This window comes from Macaca nemestrina, chromosome 16 (genome assembly GCF_043159975.1).
Source record: "Macaca nemestrina isolate mMacNem1 chromosome 16, mMacNem.hap1, whole genome shotgun sequence".
NCBI classification, from domain to species: Eukaryota; Metazoa; Chordata; class Mammalia; order Primates; family Cercopithecidae; genus Macaca; species Macaca nemestrina.
Window position 1 is genome coordinate 49,205,498 of NC_092140.1, and position 18,471 is coordinate 49,223,968.

The 18,471-nt window shown below is 36.1% G+C and overlaps 1 long non-coding RNA gene across 1 annotated transcript in view; it reads left to right on the top strand.

Moving 5' to 3' along the window:
- The first annotated feature begins 3,422 nt into the window (after window positions 1-3,422).
- The window catches only part of LOC105464729 (uncharacterized), a 169,128-nt gene continuing 154,079 nt past the window's right edge, over window positions 3,423-18,471 (top strand). Inside the window, exon 1 of the long non-coding RNA XR_976959.2 lies at window positions 3,423-3,450. This is a non-coding gene — a long non-coding RNA (uncharacterized lncRNA). The remainder of the gene's footprint in view (window positions 3,451-18,471) is intronic.

The window sequence follows — 18,471 nt, forward strand, 5'->3', positions numbered from 1 at the left end:
CTTCTTGTGTTCAAGGACCATCAACTAGTGGAATAAACATCACTGTGGCAGGCATGATTGACTAAAATAAGCAGGAGGAGGTAGGATTGCTTTACATAATGAGGTCAGGTTAATACAGATATATATGGAATCCAGGTAATCCGCTAAGACGCCTCCTAGTACTCCCTTGTCCCACTATTTCTGAATGGACACTTGCAGTAGCCCAATCTAAAAACATGTTATTTTCAAAAGCTAATTTTTGACAAAGATGTAGGTTTGGATCACACCATCAAGTAACCTACCAAAATATGCAAGGAGACAGATGAATATGAACAGGATTTAGGATGAATAGTAGAGGAAGGCAGTAAGTGCCATTGATAGCCTTGATACTAATTGCAGCAAAACGGGCTATATTTGTTGCACAGATCTGCCCCTTCCAAGTTTCCTTGTAAGAATATATACCAAGAGAGCCATGGATGAGCTGGTTCTGGAAATTGTGTGATATGTATCAGTACAACGATGAGTCAAAGGGATGGATTGTAATACCCATTAAAATAAGAGTCTCAGAACTTCTACACAGGGAACCTCTTGATTAATGGCCAAGTAACTACTATTCTGGATCCACCTCTGCTTTTGTGCTAAAGCCACATTTCCTGAAGGTTGTTCCATTTCCCAGTGACTGAAAAAGGCCATGGTACTAAGCAGGACCAATTTTACAAGACAAAGAATTCTTCTAACAGGCAATTTAGCCTCAAGGATTCATTTGCCTGCCTGAAACCTTCTTCAGAAACACTGCTGCAGTCTGAGAAACTTCTCATCTGATTCCATTTTTAACTAATTTCGGGCTCCTTCACAGGAGTTTGGCATGTATTACAGTCGGAAGGTGCTCCTTGCCTATTCTAGATGCCCTTCACTTTTCTTTAACCAGTAAAGCTCTTGCATGTGTAATTGTGTGTAGGCATTTGCTTCTTGGACAAAGAGAGCTAACACATTAGGTTTCTCCCTAAAAAGTTTACTTCACTGTTAGGAAGGATAACAGGGAGGTGACACAGTCTATGCAGCAAGAGTAGAGCAAAAACCTCAGGGATCCCAAGCAGAGCAGCTGAGGTTATTGAATTGCACAGCATTTTCGACACATGTAGTCACAGGAACAAGGCTAGATGAGTGATGGTTACCTCAACACAATGATACCATCAGCTATGAGATCTCTTCAGTTTTTGAATTATCTAGTCAAGTAGTATCCTAATGAGTATGTGGTCCAATCCTCTTGTGCTGCTGTAACTAATCAATTATAAGTTATTAACTGATTATGAATTAGACCAAAAAAAAAAAAAAAACCCACCAATATTGACAATGAGATACAGCTACTAGGTCAATACAGAGTAATCTAAGTACTTCCAAAGATATAGGTATAAATACCTTGAGTTAGAGTTAAGAAGGATTAGAATAAGAATTAAGTCTTCAAGCATCCTAAGGCTAAAGAAACAATTTATTAAGCCCATCCTTCCGAATCTAGTTCTTGCAATTGCTTTAATAGCATTGTTTACTATGTATGACTTTTAAATGAAGATTCTCTAATTTGATTTATTTCTTGGCTAATTTGATTTCATCAGATTCAATAATTTTGACCCAAATATCTGTATTCTTTAAATTTGATTGCTATTGTTTTTACTTTGCCACTTTATGAAGTTATTGGTTGAAAATGGGCTGTCTACTGGAGTTCTCTTTCAAATTTAATCTGAAATAAATTATCTTCTGCCTTACTGCAGATCTGTTATTCTATAAGGTTCTGTCTACTCACTGGGAAGTATATTATACATTCTGGATTCATATATTTTACTTTTGTTTAGTACCTCATTTTGGAAAATGAATTCTATAGAACTTCCTAAGATATTTGTAAAGGGTGAAGCTTGTGAGCTCTTGAATGTCCAAAGTTGATAAATAGTTGAATATTAGTTTGAAAGATTTTTCCATAAGAAATTTAAAGCATTATTATATTATATTCTCAACAAACACTGTTGCTGATGAGAAGTTTGATGCCAGTCTGATTCTCATTCCATTGCTATTAGTGTTTTAACTACAAATAACATTTAAGGCAATTTTCTTTGCTTTGATACTTTGATTTTAATAATGTAGTATTTACAACTTTTAACAGAAAAATATATTCCTGGAAAATGAATACTTAATAAAACCTATCGTTTTGTCTTCACTAACTAGATTATTTGTCTGTTTATTTAGGGTTGACTCCTATATTATCAGTTGTTAGAATTTATCAGTTGTTTTACTCTACTGTAGACATAGATTTAATACAAACGAGCCAACCAACAGTTAAGGGGAAATTAGAAAAGTTAAATTTAAAATTTCCAGTAACTTTGCATTAAAAGCATTCCAATAAAAATATATAGTTAGGTCATAAATGAGAAATGAAACACATCTGGTAAAGAAGTATTTGAGGGTGTATAAAAAAGTATTTGAGGGTGTATTCTTTCATATATAGTCTCTCTCTAAAACACACAAGATAATTCTTAACCAGAATTTTGTGCTGGCAATAAAATGCTGGAAAGAAAGGGGAAATGATATATTTGTTTCAAATATTAAATATAGGGGTAGAAGAAAATAAAGTATCAATCTACTGTTGTGCAGAAACTATTCTTGATTAAATAAAATTCTATTCTTCTTCAAAATGTTAATGTTTTAGTAAAATACTCATTTTTACATTAATGATAAAATCATTATGGAAACCACACTTGCAATTTACAACTTTGTTTTGTAGTTATCTGATATAAACAATGCTAATTCCCTTTATATGGTAATGTTAAGCCTTTATTAGATTTGCACATTAGGGAGCCTACAGAAAGACTGACCTTGAACAATTTACTTTAGAAGAACTACCTAATAGATATAACACAGACCAGATGGGATGTGATAATTCTCTACTTTGTAGTCAAAGACTGTGAAAAAGGTTCTAGTGCTTGAAAATGATTACATCCATATTTACATTGCATCTGCTAGGCATATTTAGAAGTAATTCTCCCAAATTCTTTGTGTTTTAGGATTCTCTAAATTGCTACACATAATTTGACCTACTGTACTTTAAGCAATCATATAGTTAGGATAAGTAGCTTAGCTAATTGAAAAAAGAATTGAACTAAAATAAAGAGATATAAGCTTAACTTCTGCCATCAACATTATCTGTTACTTGAAAACCTCTAAACGTAATCTAGTAGATGCTCAAAATCAATTTGTGAGTTTATTTATTGCTGTTGTCTGAATGTTTTGTGCTTTCCACCCCTTAGTTCACATGTTTAATCCCTAACTCCCATTATGATTTTAAGCCCATTAAGCTTCACCTTTTAAGGTGGAAGCTTTGTGAGGTAATTGGGTTTGAATGAGTTCATAAGGATGGAGCCCCATGATGGGATTACTGTCCTTAGAGGGGATGAAGATACCAGAGCTCACTATCTCCACTAGGTGAGGATACAAGATGGTAGCCACCTTTTAATGAGGAAAAGGGGCCTCTCAAAACACTGGACCAAGTTGACACCCTGAACTCAGACCCCCAGTCTCCAGAACTGTGAGAAATGTATGTTTGTTATTGACACCACCCAATCTATGGCATTATGTTATTGCAGCGGGGACTATTAACTTAAAATTAATTAAGAAATAATTTATGTGGTTCATCTTATGACAATTATATATAACAGTGAAGTTTCTGTGAGGATAAATAAGAAGTATATTTTTTTTAGACAAGGTCTCACTCTGTCACCTGGGCTGGACTGCAGTGGCCTGATAATGGCTCACTGCAGTCTGGACTTCCTGGGCTCAGGTGATCTTCCCACCTCATCTGTACAGTTTTTGCTCAGCATTTCTTGAATGGCACTGGAGTCACCTGGACGCTTGGGAGGTACAGCAGAAATATGGCTCAGCTGGGACACTGGGATGCCTGGAATCAGCTGGAAAACTAGAGAGTTAGTCTTCTCTCAATGCAGTTACACTACTCTCCTTTTTTAAATGGCCACTCCAATTTGATAGTTGAAATTTTTATGTAGCATTCCAAAAGGGTATAAGCGAAAGATGTCAGATTTCTTAAGGTTCTAGCTCAAAATTGGCAGGGCATCATTTCTGCCACATACTGCCAGTTCAAACAAGTCATATACCAGCACAGGTTTGATATTGAAGAGAACTACCTAAGGACATTAATACAGGAGATATGGTTTATTGAGAGACCATGTTTGAAAACTAATCACCATAGTCCTCCCTTTGAGCCCTAACAATTCACACCCTCATTTATGCCAAGTATCTCATTCCCAAAGTTTTATTCCTTTAGGCCAGCAGGCTTAAACTCTCATCATCTGAATCAGGTCAGTTGCAGATGAGGATCCTCTAAGTGTTATGCTTTTTATTTACACATCTGTTATATAAAGACATAAGTTATCTGCTTTCAAACACATGTACACATTTGACATACAATGGTGAGATGACACAGGGAACCCTAGAACTAAGATAGGCACTTGCATTCCAAAGAAGAAGCGGGTGTGGAAAACTATACTCATCACTGACCCCTAACAATACTAAATCCAGTGAAGTGCACACAGAAAATTTATACAGCTCAGGAAATGAGGTATCGCTATGGATTATGCCCTCGTACTGAGTGTCTTGGCTCCTGTTTTGAGTCATCCTTTATTGTCTATTTTTAATTTTTTTGTATTATACTTTAAGTTCTGGGATACATGTGCAGAATGTGGAGGTTTGTGACATAGGTATACAGGTGCCATGGCGGTTTGCTGCACCCATCAACCCATATCTATGTTAGGCATTTATCCTAATGCTATCCCTCCCCTAACCCCCCACCCACTAACAGGCCCCAGTGTGTGATGTTCCTCTCCCTGTGTCTGTATGTTCTCATTGTTCAACTCCCACTTATGAGGGAGAACATGCGGTGTTTGGTTTTCTGTTTCTATGTTAGTTTGCTGAGAATGATGGTTTCCAGCTTCATCCATGTCCCTGCAGAGGACATGAACTCATCCTTTTACGGCTGCATAGTATTCCATGGTATATATGTGCCACATTTCCTTTATCCAGTCTATCATTGATGGGCACTTAGGTTGGTTCTAAGTAAGGTGAACAGGTGACCTACAGAATGAGATAATATTTCCATCTGGCAAAGGGCTAATATCCAGAATCTACAAATAACTTAAACAAGTTTACAAGAAAAAAAAAAAAAAAAAAAAAAAAAAAAAAAAACTCCATCAAAAAGTGGGCAGAGGATATGAACTGACACTTCTCAAAAGAAGACATTTATGTGATCAAGAAACATATGGAAAAAAAGCTCATCATCACTGGTCATTAGAGAAATGTAAATTAAAACCACAGTGAGATACCATCTCATGTTAGTTAGAATGGCAAGCATTAAAAATTCAGGAAACAACAGATGCTGGAGAGAATGTGGAGAAATAGGAATGCTTTTTCATTGTTGGCGGGAGTGTAAATTAGTTCAACCATTGTGGAAGACAATGTGACGATTCCTCTAGGATCTAGAACCAGAAATACCATTTGACCCAGCAATCCCATTATTGGGTATATACCCAAAGGATTATAAATCGTTCTACTATAAAGAGACACATGCACATGTATGTTTATTGAGGCACTGTTCAGAATAGCAAATACTTGGAACCAACCCAAATGCCCAACAATGATAGACAGGATAAAGAAAATGTGGCACATATACACCATGGAATACTATGCAGCCATAAAAAAGGATGAGTTCATGTCCTCTTCAGGAACGTGAATGAAGCTGGAAACTATCATTCTTAGCAAACTAACACAGTAACACAAAACCAAACACTGCATGCTCTCACTTGTAAGTGAGAGTTGAAAAATGAGAACACATGGACACAGGGAGGGGAGCCTCACGTACCAGGGCCTGTCAGGGGATGGGAGGCTAGAGAGGGCTAGCGTTAGGAGAAATGCCTAATGTAGGAGGTGAGTTCATGGGTGCAGTAAACCACCATGTCATGTATATACCTATGTAACAAACCTACACATTCTGCACATGTACCCCAGAACTTAATGGATAATAAAAAATTGTTTTTTGAGAGTAAAGAATAATTTGCTAATGAATAAGAATAGAACCATGTAGAATTAAAACATATTCACTTAGGAATCACATAGATACACAAAGTCACATCTTATTTTTACCACTTTAAACATATGTGTCTTCAGGTATATTACACGCCTCTTAAATATTAACTAATCATCTGTAAAATGGGTACATTAATAACACTTATTCATACCATTGTTATTAGAATTGAATAAACAAATGTAAAGCCTTTAGAATAATGCCTTAGAAATAGTATTATTAAATAATGACAGTTAAAATGGTAACAGTAGTAGTAGTACTAATTACAGGAGTAGCTTAAGTTTTTATTTAACAGTGTCCATAAAAGTGTTAGTCAAATGAATGAAACAAAAAATGAATTAAATATTGACAGTAAAAACTCATACAACTACCTACTACATTTCTGCCACAATGGGATATTGACATCCAAGAGAAAGGAGCAAATAGTGGCACTTTTTATAGTTTCCCCTTCCTGTGGTTTGGTAGGCGATTCTCTTACTGCACCAACTCCCAAGTAGACTTGATGACAGAAAACGAAATACAAAAAGGAGTATTTAAGTGGCACGGGAACTATTTCTCTACATTTGTTGGATGGATGTGTAAGATTACTTCCTCCTCCTTCAGCAATAATCCCCTATTTCTAGATTTCTCTCACCTGATATATCTCTGTATACTATGCCAAGACAACAAAAGTTTGGGAGCTTTTCTTTCCTTTCTTTTCTTTTCTGCTCTTTTCTTTTCTTTTCTTAGATGGAATCTCATTCTCTCACCCAGGCTGGAGTATAGTGGTGCGATCTCAGCTCACTGCAACCTGTGCCTCCCAGGTTCAAGCGATTCTCCTGCCTCAGCCTCCCATGTAGCCGGGACTACAGGTGTGCGCCACCACATCCAGCTAAAAGTAGAGACAGGGTTTCGCCATGTTGGCCAGGATGGTCTCGATCCCTTGACCTCGTGATCTGTCCACCTCGGCTGGGATTACAGGTCTAAGCCACTGCACCCAGCTGAGCTCTTCTATTAGGAACAAGGGCCATAGTAGAAAGCTCCCCAGTAATGTGGGGAACTGACATTGGATCTTATATATTATCTTTGCACTGTTTTTTCTTTTAGTAATCATGTGGAAGGAAAATAACTTTATCTGAATCCTTGTTACCATTGCTTTCTAGTTTGGCCTGACGACTTCAAATGTTTATGCTATTTTTATTCTAATTGTCCACTAAATACAAAAATAAATTACTTGGAAACCTTTTTCCAATGTGTGGGAAAGAGGAATCAGAACAGTCACCAATAGTTATCTGGGCTACAGAAGCAGAATTGACTAAATATTCTGTACAGTTTCTTCACAAAGGATGGTCATAAAATTAGCACATAGCTGGATCCCTGAAATCTCTTTTCCTTGATCAATAAAATCCCAACCAATTATAAGTGTTCAATCAATAATCTTGGAAAATACAATGTTTTTACTTAATACCTTGCATATATTTCCCTATGTGGGGGAAAGTGTATGTTTAATAGAAAGCATTGGTTTGGAAAGAATACTTTGAGCATAGAATTTTTAGAAAATATAGACAATGTTAAGTTTGAAAAAAGAGCCAATAGTAGCATATAGCTAAAAATATGTCAAATATTGTATTCTTTTGCCTAGGGATTTTTGTGTATCTATTACTATACAAATGAATGTGATTTTTCCAGTTATGAAGTATGTACATGCCAAGTGGAAAACATGAACTAAGTGGTTTACAAATAGTTTCATCTTATCCACCTCTATGAGAATTATGATTATTTCATAAGGAAGAATCAATACTTGACTGGCAGAAAAATGTACATGTTGGCATTTGTCTCCTTCACATCTGCTCATACAAGAATTATTTAGTGAAAGCAGATTTAAACTGAGGATGAGGCCTTTAACTTCCAACATCTTCTCTATTTTCCGATTAAAATTGTTGAGGTTTTCCTTTAGATTTTATATTTACATTGCATTCATACAAAGGATTAGAAAGTTTGGATTGAATGTATGCTTGGATGAACATCGGCTTTATTTCCCTTAGCATAGTCCCAGCCTTCAGTACCACCCAGAAGCTTCTACCTAGGCTAAATTCTGCGGCTCAGCAACTAAATGATACAAGCCACAGGGAGTGCATAATACCAATTTTCCACAGTCTGCACTGCCTACCCATTTGCTTAAAAGTGCAATTCCAAGATGTTGACTTTACTCTATAAAGCTCTAAATAGTTTAGGTTCTGGCTCCCTCAGAAATCCCTTCTCTCCCTCTGCCATATAATGACAATTGAAGCCAGGCAGTATGCTCTTGAAGAGAATTCCCACGTTTAAGGCATATGAAGCTTTATTTAAAATGGTAAGAGCATTCCACATTGGTCATAGCTTTCCCAGGAATCCCAGTGCTGCAATAGCCTAACACAGTCTCATTATGCTAACCTTTTGGACACCTCTTTCTAATGACCTTTACTTAAAGCAGTTACATGTAACATTGCTATTCTCTAATAGTTTTCAAAACACTTTCCTGAATATTTAATATTTTCATTTCGTTTTGCATTTTCATCTTCTATGTTTTAATTTTTAACACTTTTATAAAGAATACAATTTAAATATAGTATTTAAATTTCTCATCCTTAAAACTTTGTAAAATCAGCATAATGGTAGGATTCAGCACATGTAAAAATATTTTAAGCCCTTTTTTGGGGTAATTGCAGTTGTGATTTACAAAAATGTTATGACTGAACTGTAAAGAGAGTCATCAAAACATATCACTGAGGCCCGAATAAATTGTGGAATCTTTTGATATGTGCCAAGGAACAGCATACACATCTTTTTTGCCCTTCTGTGAACAATATACTTTAACTAGAATATAATTGTTCAAAAGAAACTAATGTAATGAAACACAGTTTACTTTCTGTCATACTTATGTATTATATTTCAATATATTCTTTTAACAATCAATATCACATTTAAGTGAAGATAGCTTTTGGGATTCGAATTTAACCACTGAAATCTTCTAAGAGCAAAAAAGCAATAATCATGTAACCATAAATTACTCTTAGTTTGCATTGATCTTCTTTTCTTTTTTATTTATAATCCAGCCTATGTGCAATTAAGTTACATTACTACAATTCCTATTGCTTTACATTTAGCTTTAAAATACCATAATATGCTTTCTTGGGCACTTGGAAACAATGTAGTCTTTAGGGGTAAGAAACTTTAGTTTGGATTGAAAATTGCTGGTATTTAGACTTAAAAATCAAGTTCATGAAACCAATATTAAAATGAATAATTTTAAGATGGTCAATAATATTTGATTCCCAGAATGGCATAACTGGGAAAGGGTTCTTTCGTATTTAAGAACATTTGAGAGAATACCGAGCATTCTTTATGTATGGAAAAATTTGAGAACCTGTGGAGCTACACTGAAGCTATACATGTACTGCTTCATGGATTTACAACTTCAATCATTCTCTCAGTCTCATATGTGAAACATCCTAACATTTCCTTATATTTAATTTTACCAAGCCTTGCCATGTTTGCTACTGGAAATTCAGATGATTTTGTCTTTACCTATGCATTTCTGTCATTTTTCCCCAATCATCAAATTCATAGTTTTACCACTTCCCCATCTAGAATTTTGCATCTGCCCCTTTGCATACTCTCCATCTTACTCCAATCACTTTCTTTCAACTGAATTCTGCTCTCATATGATTCTTCTTATCACACTATTGTCAGGTTATTCCCTTGCTCAATAGTCCAATAATTTTTCAATATCTGTTTATTTTCTAACATTTCTATTTAAATTGTCTATTCTCTTTCTCAAGATTCCCAGCTTCCCTTGATGATCTGTCTCTGGGTAATTACTTTTCCATCCTTCAGTATTCTGCTCAATGTTATTTTTACTAGTCCTGGTTACTTTGATCATTTCCCCCTTTAAAGTCTTCCTGCATTGTAAGCTTGTAAAAAATGATTAAACTGTTCTTTAATATATTTGACATATTTTTACCTGTTCTTATCTCCCCAAGTTAATAAAAAATTGAGGGTAGGTGTCATGTCTTACTCAATTAAATCTCACAAACAGATTCTGCTCCATGGCATAAGATAATCATAGAAATATAAAGAACACAGAAACTTTTGCACAATTCAGTCAGTCAGTGAAGATATCCTGGCATTAGCAACATTTTAAATGAACCTTGAAATTTAGATAGAATGTCCACAGTTGAGAACATGGTCAAATCAACTTCTGGAAGTCACCATTTTAGACATTTTCAAGCATGTGGTTGGTTGGGTGAGGAAACTCTTTCTCTCTCTCTCTCTCTCTCTCTCTCTCTCTCTCTCTCTCTAATATATATCTCTCTATGTAATATATCTCTCTATATATATACTCAAAATTTATATGTGTGTGTGTATGTGTGTGTGTATGTGTGTGTGTGTGTATATATATATATATATAGAGAGAGAGAGAGAGAGAGAGTTAGAAATTTCTATATGATTGTGATATCCACAGTCAGCTTCCTGTCTTTTTAAGGGAAATTGCAGAGGCCTATGCCCTCAGAAAAGTCCAGCACATGGATTAATGCTCTACTCCTTTGCCAACATGAAATTCTTAATAATAATTTTAACACAGAACACTGTATTTTCATATTGGGCCCAGCTAACTTGTAGCTGGTCATAGAATTATAGCAGATTTTCCCAAACTTAGGTTGCTCTTTTTGGCCTTAGAAAGGACTCAAAGCAAATATTTTGTATAGGATTCTTTCTTTTTTTAAAATTATACTTTAAGTTCTGGGATACATATGCAGAAAGTGCAGGTTTGTTACACAGGTATACACAGGTCATGGTGGTTTGCTGCATCCACAAGCCTGTCATCTAGGTTAGGTATTTCTCCTAATGCTATCCCTCACCTAGGCCCCCAACCCCCAACAGGCCCCTGTGTGTGATGTTCCCCTCCCTGTGTCCATGTGTTCTCATTGTTCAACTCCCACTTATGAGTGAGAATATGCAGTGTTTATTTTTCTGTTCCTGTGTTAGTTTGCTGAGAATGATGTTTTCCAGCTTCATCCATGTTCCTCCAAAGGACCTGAACTCATTCTTTTTTATGGCTGCATGGTATTCCATGGTGTATATACACCACATTTTCTTTATCCAGTTTATCATTGATGGGCATTTGGGTTGATTCCAAGTCTTTGCTATTGTGAACAGTGCTGCAACAAACATACATATGCATGGGTCTTCATAGCAGAATGATTTATAATCCTTTGGGTATATGCCCAGCAATGGGGTTGCTGGGTCAAATGGTATTTCTGGTTCTAGATCCTTGAGGAATTGCCACACTGTCTTCCATAATGGTTGAACTAATTTACACTCCCGCCAACAATGAAAAAGCATTCCTATTTCTCCACATCCTCTCCAGCATCTGTTGTTTTCTGACTTGTTAATTATTGCCATTCTAACTCGCGTGAGATCGTATCTCATTGTGGTTTTGATTCACATTTATCTAAAGACCAGTGACGATGAGGTTTTTTTCCCTGTATGTTTGTTTGCTGCATAAATTTCTTCTTTTGAGAAGTGTCTGTTCATGTCTTTTGTCCACTTTTTGATGGGGTTGTTTTTTTCTTGGAAATTTGCCTAAGTTCCTTTTAGATTCTGAGTACTAGCCCTTTATCAGATGGACAGATGGCAAAAATTTTCTCCCATTATGTAGGTTGCCTGTTCATTCCAATGATAGTTTCTTTTGTAGTGCAGAAGCTGTTTAGGTTAGTTAGGTCCCATTTGTCCATTTTGGCTTTTGTTGCCATTGCTTTTGGTATTTTAGTCATGAAGTCTTTGTCCATGCCTATGTCCTGAATGGTATTGCCTTGGCTTTCTTCTAGGGTATTTATGGTTTTAGATATTACATTTAAGCCTTTAATCCATCCTGAGTTAATTTCTGTATACGGCATAAGGAAGAGGTTTAGTTTCAGTTCTCTGCATATGGCTAGTCAGTTTTCCTAAAACCATTTATTAAATAGGGAATCCTTTCCCCATTGCTTGTTTTTGTCAGGTTTGTCAAAGATCAGATGGTTATAGATGTGTGGCATTATTTCTGAGGCCTCTGTTCTGTTCCAGTGGTCTATATATCTGTTTTGGTACCAGTATCATGCTGTTTTTGTTACTGTAGCTTTGTAGAATAGTTTGAATTTAGGTAGTGTGATGCCTCCAGCTTTATTCTTTTTGCTTAGATTTTTTTTGGGGGGCTATATAGGGTCTTTTTTTGGTTTCATATGAAATTTGAAATAGTTTTTTTTCTAATTCTGTGAAGAAAGTCAATGGTAGCTTGATGGGGATAGCACTGAATCTGTACATTACTTTGGGCAGTATAGCCATTTCCATGAAATTGATTCTTCCTATCCATGAGGTTGGAATGTTTTCCCACTTGTTTGTGTCCTTTTTATTTCCTTGAGCAATAGCTCTCTTTGAAGAGGTCCTTCACATCTCTTGGAAGTTGTATTCCTAGGTATTTTATTCTCTTTGTAGCCATTGTGAATGGGAGCTCACTCATAATTTGGCTCTCTGTTTGTCTATTATTGGTGTATATGAATGCTTGTGATTTTTGCACATTGATTTTGTACCCTGAGACTGCTAATGTTGCTTATCAGTTTAAGAAGATTTGGGGCTGAGATGATGGGGCTTTCTAAATATACAATCATGTCATTTGCAAACAGAGACAATTTGACTTCCTCTCTTCCTATCTGAATAGCCTTTATTTCTTTCTCTTGCCTGATTGCTCTGGCCAAATCTTCAAATACTATGTGGAATTCAGCGTGATGAGAGACGGTATTCTCGTCTTGTACCGGCTTTCAAAGGCAACGCTTCCAGCTTTTGCCCATTCAGTGTGATATTGGCTGTGGGTTTGTCATAAATGGCTCTTATTATTTTGAGATAGGTTCCAATTACAGCAAGTAAATGCTGAGAGATTCTGTTGCCACTTGGCCTGCCTTACAAGAGCTCCTGAAGAAAGCACTAAATATGGAAAAGAAAAACCAAGACCAACCACTGCAAAAACATACCCAATTGTAAAAACCATCAACATTATGAAGAAACTTCATCAACTAATGGCAAAAATAAGCAGCTAGCATCATAATTACAGGATCAAATTCACACATAACAATATTAACATTAAATGTTAACTAGAGGAATGTCCCAGTTAAAAGACATATACTGGCATATTGGATAAAGAGTGAAGACCCATCGGTGTGCTGTATTCAGGCAACCCATCTCACGTGCAAAGACACACATAGGCTCAAAATAAAGGGATGGAGGAATATTTACCAAGCAAATGGAAAGCAAAAAAGAAGCAAGGGTTGCAATCCTAGTCTCTGATAAAACATCCTTTAAACTAACAAAGATTAAAAAAGACCATGAAGGACATTACATACTGATAAAGGGATCAATGCAACAAGAAGAGCTAACTATCCTAAATATGTATGCACCCAATACAGAGCACTCAGATTCATAAAGCAAGTTCTTAGAGACCTACAAAGAGATTTAGACTCCCATAAAATAATAATGGGAGACTTTAACATCCCACTGTCAATATTAGACAGATCAACAAGACAGAAAATTAATAAGGATATTCAGTACTTGAACTCAGCTTTGGAACAAGTGGACCTAATAGACATCTACAGAACCCTCCACCCCAAATCAACAGAAATTACATTCTTCTCAGCATCACGTGGCACTTATTCTAAAATTGACTACATAAGTGGAAGTAAAACACTCCTCAGCAAATAGAAAAGAATGGAAATCGTAACAAACAGTCTCTCAGACCATGGTGCAATCAAATTAGAACTCAGGATTAAGAAACCCACTCAAAACCACACAACTACATGGAATCTGAACAACCTGCCCCTGAATGACTGTTGGGTATGTAACAAAATTAAGGCAGAAATACATTCTTTGAAACCAATGAGAACAAAGACGCAATTTACCAGAATCTCTGGGACACAGCTAAAGCAGTGTTTAGAGGGAAATTCATAACACTAAATATCCACAGGGTAAAGTGGGAAAGATCTAAAATCGACACTCTAACATCACAATTAAAAGAACTAGAGAAACAAGAGCTAACACATTCAAAAGCTAGCAGACGACAAGAAATAACTATGATCAGAGCAGAACTGAAGGAGTTAAAGACATGAAAAACCCTTCAAAAAAATCATCAAGTCTAGGAGCTCGTTTTTTGAAAAGATTAACAAAATAGATAGATCACTAACCAGACTAACAATGAAGAAAAGAGAGAAGAATCAAATAGACGCAATAAAAAATAATAAAGGGGATATCACCACTGATCCCACAGAAATACAGGCTATCATCAGAGAATACTATAAACACCTCTATGCAAATAAACTAGAAAATCTAGAGGAAATGGATAAATTCCTGGACACATTCATCCTCCCAAAACTAAACCAGGAAGAAGTCCAATCCCTGAATAGACCAATAATAAGTTCTGAAATTGAGGCAATAATTAATAGCCTACCAATTGAAAAAAAAAGCCCAGAACCAGATGGATTCACAGCAAAATTCTACCAGAGGTACAAAGAGGAGCTGGTACCATTCCTTCTGAAAGTATACCAAATAATAGAAAACTATTAACTATAACTATTAACTAAAACTATAACTATAACTATTAACTAAAACTATTAACTATAAACCCTAACTATTTTATGAGACCAGCATTATCCTGATACCAAAGCCTGGCAGAGACACAATAAAAAAAAGAAAATTTCAGACCAGTATCCCTGATGAACATTGATGCGAAAATCCTCAGTAAAATACTGACACACCAGATCCAGCAGCACATTGAAAAGCCTATCCACCATGATCAACTTGGCTTCACCTCTGGGATCCAAGGCTGGTTCAACATATGCAAATCAATAAACATAATACATCACATAAACAGAAACAATGAAATAAATCACATGATTATCTCAATAGATGCGGAAAGGCCTTCGATGAAATTCAACACTCTTTCATGCTAAAAACTCTCAATAAACTAGGATTCTTTGTATATAAAAATATTTGATGAACATATATATATATATTAGAAAACCAGTGGATCTATGGTAGATATAGGGATTTATCACAGATTTAGAATAAAGTGATACAATATTAGTTAGAACAAGTATCTATATATAGTGGTACTACATTAGTCAGAACAAATATCTATCTTTTTTGTTCTGACTAATGCAGTACCACTTTATTTTAAATCGTTGATATAATTGCAATAATACAGTAAGATATAGATAGATAGATAGATAGATAGATAGATAGATAGATAGATAGATAGACAGATAAGAGCAGATTTATTGTAGGAATTGACTTACCAACTTATAGACCAAGAAGTCTCATGTTAAATTATACACTAGCTGGAGACATAGGAATGCTGGTGGTTTAATTCAGTCTGAGTCTAAAGGCTTGAGAACCTGATATCTAAAGGCAGGAAAAGACGAATGTCCCAGCTCCAAGACAGAGAGAGAATTCATCCTTCTTCCACCTTTTTGTTCTATGCAGGCCCTCAGTAGAATCGATCATGCCCACCCATATTAATAAGGACAGGATTTTTACACAGTGTACTGATTCAAATGCTAATCTCTTCTGGCAACACTCTCACAGACTCACCTAGAAAGAAAGTTTTATCGGCTATCTGGGTATCCCTTAACCTAGTTAAGTTGACACATAAAATTATCACAAGTGTTTACATACTTCTTATCTTAATGTCTAATTAGTGCATGTGAAGATTCTCAGCAGGGTCTGGGCCCCATATCTTTCTGTTTATATCCAGGAAATATTTATTTCTGTCTTTTATTGTTAAATGGACTAATACTGGTAAATTTCCTATTTCCCAGAAGACAAAATTAATAAATTATTGATCACATCCCAATTTTTTTGAAATCTGTGTGAATTAAACCAATACAGGTTTTTTAAAGTAACCAGTGCAATCTGTAATGGCATTTTCAAATGCTTTTAATGGCACTGAGTGTGGTCTACTGTGCAGTGATCATTTGCTTCTCATAACTTTCTCACAAGTTTTTGAGTGTGCTTCTTTGATGATGATCAATAATGCAAGTCTTACCTAGGGTATGTTAAATAATATAAAAGAGAATTCATTCTTTTTGTTAAATTTGCCTATGAGAATTTTATAGCATAAAGGCAGAACACTACATCTTCCAATCAAGTCTTCTAAAATTTTCAGGATATGTACTCTGCATTCCTAAAATGTGGCCCCCCAAGAAGACTTCAGAGGAATGGCATTGGGAACAATAAAAAGAGCAACTGCATAGCAATGGGGATGACCTCTCTTAACTCTAATGGATTTGCTCTTCTTTGTATGTCTTAAGCCTGTACCAGAGGACAGATAAATATTCCTTGATATATAGGAACACAGCAACCTAAAAGGACCATCTGACATGTGGCTAAAGCCTGTGAAGATAGTGAAGAGATTGCCTTGGGGGGATCAGAAGCAGCAGGTGCCTAACTTATGGAGTACCTGTTGCCACCACTGTAATTCTTGGGAGTTGTATCAGAAGTGGCACCAGGGTTAGAACATGGTCATGTTAGAACCCACACAGGGAGTCACAAATGTGGCTCAAGCTGAAGATTAGTGATTGGACGTTAATAACCCAGAGTGCTGACAGGGTACTAAGTATAACCTGCATTATCAAACTGGGCCAGGCTGCCACCTGGAGGATAGAGAATCGAAGAGCACCTCAAAGAGAAGAAGCACCTCAGAGAGCACCTTAAGGAGCACACTGAGGTCCCACTCCAGGCTAGGTGAAGCCAACCAAGATAGCACTAAAAGTCCAATCAGTCCCAGTCTACCACACGGGCTTAAACAATGTCAAAGAAGGTACTCCAGAGCTCAGGATCTGAGTTAGAGTCCATGCTAGTTCAAGCTAAGGAACCCTGTACCAAGGAATGGTACAAAGACCTGAGACTATGTGACTTCTTAAGATTTGTCTCTGATATTTCCTTATCAGAAATAAATCACAAGGATGGGCATGGTGGTTCATTTCTATAATCTCAATGCTCTGTGAGGCTGAGGCAGGAGGATGACTTGAGACCAGCAGTTCAAGTCTGACCTGAGCAACATAGCAATAACTCACCTCTGCAAAAATTTTTAAAAATTAACCAGGAGTGGTAACATGCAACTGTAGTCCTAACTACTTGGGAGCCTGAGGTAGGAGGATCACTTCAGTCCAGGAATTCAAGGTTAAAGTGAGTCTTGATTATGCCACTGCACTCCAGCCTGGGTGATAGAGCAAGACCTCAGTTACAGTGAGTTTTAAATTCAGGTCTGTGTATGTTTTAGTCATGGTTCTCCAGAGGGTATTACACCATCACAGGGTAGATTCTATAATTCTTTAATTTTCAGAAATTTCCTGGTAATTCTTTAGTTTTCTGAAGCTTGAGAATTATAATATTAGAGTGATGCTGAGATATTTCTGAATACTTATTTTTTAGCTCCGATAAAAACCAATACATTGTTATCAAGAAAGAGACACTGAGCAGAAGAATATAGAAATTTCACAGTACCTTAGATGTCACCTCCATCATGAAGCCTAAAATGAACCCCAGTACTGAATTCAGGGTTATTTCTGTATATTTTTATAAGACCTTTTACTTACCTTGTGTATTAGTTTCCTATGATTACAGCAACAAATTACTGCAAACTCGGTAGCTTAAAACAACAGATTTTAGATTTTCTCTCCCAGTTCTCAAGGCCAGAAGTCTGAAATCTAGTTGTCAGCAGGGAAGCACACCCTCTAAAATCTTTGAGAGAGTTCAATTTCTTGCTTCTTCCAGATTCTGGTGGCTGTTAGCATTCCTTGGTTTGAGGCTTCATCAGTTCCTTCTCTGCTCCCATCTCCATACAGACTTTTCATGTTCTGTCTGTCGAGCCTCCATCTGCCTCACTCATTGCACTTAGAATCCACCTGTATAAAACAGGATAAACTCCTTTCAAAATCTTTAACATAAAGATCTCCTTTGCAATATAAGCTAATATTCACTCTCTTACCACATATTCACAGGTTACAGGAATTATGGCATAGATGAATCTTTTTGAAGACCACAATTCATCCCTTGACATCCAGTAATATGTAGTCATATATGCTCTTATCTTCACAAACTGAGGAATGCATGACATACATTAAGCATACACAAATATTTTTTAAACAGAAAAGGGTAGATTCCACAAAAGCTTTTTTACATATATGTGTAAGCACATATTTTTAATATGTTCCTACTGACAACAGAGTTTAAAGGGGGAATTCTAATCTTTATAATTTTAGATAATATCAAAGTTGAGTTGTCACCATGAAAAGTTTAATATCTAAATG